The 4681-nt window shown below is 34.1% G+C and overlaps 1 non-coding gene across 1 annotated transcript; it reads left to right on the top strand.

The window, feature by feature from the left end:
• The first annotated feature begins 919 nt into the window (after positions 1–919).
• Positions 920–1024, top strand: LOC119508651. Its single transcript, XR_005211548.1, has one exon. It is a non-coding gene; the product is annotated as a U6 spliceosomal RNA (small nuclear RNA).
• Positions 1025–4681: the final 3657 nt, after the last annotated feature.

The raw sequence follows: 4681 nt of genomic DNA, 5'->3' as shown, positions 1-4681 counted from the left end.
GAAAAGTAATACAGGTTCTTACTCTTGTTCAACTGACGCCTTCTATTTGTGCTTGCCAAAGAGAGACTAGGGAATTCCAGAGATGGCTTTGGAAGATGAGTCTCATAAATAAATAAAGATAAATAGGTAGAAGTGAGATAAAAATTTATAGAAGTTAAAAACTTATTTTCTTCAAAATTTATAGCTTCTGATACATGCTTCAACATGGATGAATCTTGAAAATATTACGTTGAGTGAAATAAGCCAGAAACCAAAGGACAAATATTGTATGATTCCACCTATATGAAATATCTAGAATAAGAAAATTCTTGACGACAGGAGGTTGGGGGCTAGGGAATGGGGACATATCTCTTCAAGGGTACAGAGTATCTGTTTGAAGTGATGAAAAAGTTGAGCTGTTGAAAAAGTTTGGGTAATATATGGTGGTGATAGTAACACAACATTGTGAATGTAATTAATACAACTGAATTGTACATTTAAGAATGGTTAAAATGAGATATTTTACCTTGTATATATGGTACCACAACAAACTTTAAAAAAAAAAAAAGTATTGTTTCTAATCTACAGCTGCTCCACATCTTTAATTATGTAATGTGAGTCTCACAAGTGACGCATTTTTAGATTTAGGCATAAAGGGAGTCAACTTTTATTTCCAAAGCTCAACAACAAAAGTATTCTTAAGGCATCAAAACACTTGATAACTCAAGCTAATTATCAATTAATATTTCAGTGCTTCGAAAAGAGGTATGAGTTGGATATATAACTAGAATGGAATCTCCAATGTTATTTTCTAAGGGGAATAACAGTATAGCATTTCTAATCTACTATTATATAATAGCTTTGGAGACGTAATAAATTAATGCTGTAAAAAGTTTACAAACTATTATATAACCATAACTTACTTATAAAAACTTTATAAGTGCTCACTTTAGCAGCACACATACTACAGTTGAAACAATACAAAGATTAGCATAGCCTATGCGACACAGATGACAAGTAAATTTGTGACATGGTCTGTAATATTCAGTGGTTACAAGAGGCCAGGAAGTACCAGGAAGGGACAGAATGCAAAGGAACATAATGGAATTTCTGGGGGTAATGGAAATTTTCTATATCATGATCACAGTTGTGGTAATATGTCAATAACAAGGAGCTACTGGGCTCCTGCACTGTTTTCCTCCAATAGGACCATATACATTGTCAAAACTCATCAAATTGAATTCATAAACTGGTGAATTTTGTTGTTTGTAAATTATGTACATAAATTATACACAAAAATGTGTTTAAATCTCCAAAACAATTCTTCATAAAAATCCTCATTCTTTCTCACATCCCAGGCATTAATTTGGGTGAGATAATTTCATGTTAAATACAAGGACGTTTCCCCACTGTTACCCTTGCTCCAGGAATTCAGGCATGGCAGAATCTTAATTGCACGAACCACTTGCAACCAGATCAAAACTCAGCATATTTAGATATTTGAAATAAACATTTATTTCAATAGAATATATAATAGTTTCACATCTCTAATCTAAGGCAAATATTGGGAGAACTTACGTAAAGTGGAATGATGGTAATCAACAATGTGCTGCTTCTCTCAAAACAAAATATTTCGGGGACAATATCCTGTCAAGAAAAAGATTATTCAACTTTTGATTATAAAAATCTATTTTATTTCCCCAACAATTCATCATATTAAAACTTTAAATAAACATATATATGCACACAGAATGTCTGTCTTTCTCCAACATAAGCACTTAGAGTGATGTTTTTTTGATGAGATCATTAATGTCGAAAGAGTAACTTTCTGTCTTTTCTTCCTCTATACGTTCTCTTAGTACATCAATCCGATGAGGTGAGAAAAATGGAGCTTGAACAGAAAACAAAATTGAAGCTAAAGACAATAGAGAAGATTGATTAACCCCACATTATCAAGTTAAGTGTCAATAACAAGGAGCTACTGGGCTCCTGCGCTGTTTTCCTCCAAACTTTTAGCCTTACATCTGTCAAACGTCAAGATAACTATCCATCACAGAGTCAAAGTGGCAAACACCTGTGTGGTCCTTTGATAAGGAACAGTGTCACAATTTGTCTCTGTCCCTTCCCACAGATCACATCTAATGCGGTAAGGACAGGCCACAACAGCTGCAAATAGCCCAAATAAATGATTTAGTATAAAAGAAATTCTTAGCAAATTTGTAAGACAGAAATTTAAGCAACCCTCACAAAATGTCTAAACTCGATTATGTCTTTGAGTGTTTTATGTCGATTATATTTGTTCTCTTCTCTCTAAACACCAGTTCTGATAAACCCAATTTTTAAGTATGATCAAATGGCAGGATTGTGATAACTTTAAAAATGTGATGATGTCAACAGTCCACTGAGAACCAAAATGCAACATCTATATAATTTGAGTAATATTTAAAATTTGTGATTAGACTATATTGCCATTTACGTAGGGCCTACAAGTAGGTGACTCATGCATTTATATATTTGCTAGAGCATTTATGCCATTCAGAGATGAAGAGATACCCTCAACCCAACCCCAAAAAACTCAACCTAACTTATTGAAGCCTATTAACAAAGAAAATGACTATGTCATAATATTAGAACATAGAGAACAAAATTTAAAAATGTGAATTATGACTACAATTATGTTGAAAATATTCACAGGAAAATAAAGGTTGAATATTTAAAAAGTATGTTACTTGGTAGGTTAGAGTGGTGACATTGTAGACAATGTATTTTCTTCTTCTCTACTTTCCAAATTCTTTGAAAATTTGTTTTATTATTTCTAGATATATATTTTTTCTATACACATTTGAAATCTTAGCAAGTTTACATTAAGATTCCCAGTAGTATGTGTCAGTAAGAATGAGCTTTACAATAAAGAGCTTGTATTAACACCAGCAGGGAAGGTATCATCTCAAGCAGATGTGTAACTGCCCTACTGTGGGCCATAATATCCCAGTCTCTTGAGCAGGAAGTAGCTAAAGAAGGGTAGTGAGAAGAAATGCTATCCTAAGTAAGTATTCTGAGGTCTTGTCTTCCTCCTCTGAATTTGCCCATTGGAATGAATAAAGTGGAAATGAGGGAAGAGAACCTAAGATTTATATAATCAGCTCAGAACTTCATAGAACACCCTGACATAACCAAGCAAAGGATTTGTTCTGCCCTGCCCTGACCACATTTCTCTCCTTAAGCTATTTAGTTTATGACTTATTTTTGCCTTCAATTATACTCTTGGAGTTCATTTTACAGTGATTTCATCTGCATAAAATTATTTTAGGGAGAAATACTGAATTTCTCCAGGCCTCAAACCCCTTTAGGAGAAGATGCTTCTTTAGCTCTTATGTGTCTCCCCACATTCTCCAAATGCCCTGCTGTCCTAGGTGTATTTCTTTGGCTCTTAAAGGTATTTCAATATAATTATTTTTACTAAACACCAACAAGAGAAGTTTAATTAATGAGTTTAATTTTTAGCTAACATTTATAGTGGGAGTAGACAAGGACATTGGAAAAACAAGCCCTTGAGGGAGAAGGACTGTAGGCAGGAACACAGACCACAAAAGGGAGGAGAAGGTTTATTGAAGGAGAAACTAGGAATCTTACAAATTAAATTTTGCTTATTCACCATTCTATCCTAGGTCAATACCATTGATCTTCATTGAGTAAAAGATGTGGATTTTAGAATCAGATAAATTTGGACTCAAATCCTATCTCTACCACTTAACTGCAAAGTTATAAACAAGTTACCTAACATGTCTCAATAGCATGATTCTTTTACTATCCAATGGGGAAGTAATATATACTTCATGACAATATTTTAAGGAATAAATGAGGTAATTGAATATTAAACAAGTATCATGAATCGATTAAACAATTTTCATAAACGTTACTGTTCTCTTTACTTTCCTTTTCTTTTTGTTTTCTTCTGCAAATTAAGGATGCCCTGCACTCCGTAATTTCATATCTGCAATGAGTTTTGAAACTCTATTAGAAAATATTTAAGATCATTGTGTTCATAATCATCAATACTTGGTCTCCAAAGGTCATGCTGGCTCCTGAGAATTCTACCTTCTGTATTGAGATGATACCTTCTGTATCCAGGTCTGTTTTCTAGTTTCTTGAGCAAATGGCATGGAAATTCCAGTTGTACGCTTCTCAGATGAGGAATTCAACTGCCTGCTCCATCCTAATCTATTACAGAATGTAATGAGCTCCCCAGATGTGGGCTATTTGAGAGTGGAGCCACATGCAAAGACTGGTAAAGAAATGGCTCTCTCATCATAAGCCCCCAGAGGAGGCCTCTGGATTTCAGAGGGCACAGCAGAGATAATGAGAGCCGGGAACAGGCTTGAAGCCCCATCAAGAGCACAGTGAAGGGATCAGGAATGTAGGATCTGTAGGTTGCCCTGAATCTAGAAGTTTATCAACCTGAAAAACTGCCAGAAATGTTGATTCTTGATTGACAACATATATCCCTTAAAAACTGAATAGCAAAGAGGTTCTAATTGCAGTTTCTTTAATTTGTCACATACAAACTATTTAGAAGTCCCAAATTCCAAAATATTATGTAAAAAAAGAAAAAGTCTTCCAAAGGTATATGGCAAGAAATAGAGTACAGGCAAGTTGTGGTTTTTAAATTTAGTTATTTTTATTTTTTAGCTCTATAGGTTAG

This window comes from Choloepus didactylus, chromosome 13 (genome assembly GCF_015220235.1).
Source record: "Choloepus didactylus isolate mChoDid1 chromosome 13, mChoDid1.pri, whole genome shotgun sequence".
Taxonomy (NCBI): domain Eukaryota; kingdom Metazoa; phylum Chordata; class Mammalia; order Pilosa; family Megalonychidae; genus Choloepus; species Choloepus didactylus.
The sequence above is the reverse complement of the archived record's forward strand: the minus strand, read 5'-3'. Positions and strand labels throughout refer to the sequence as shown.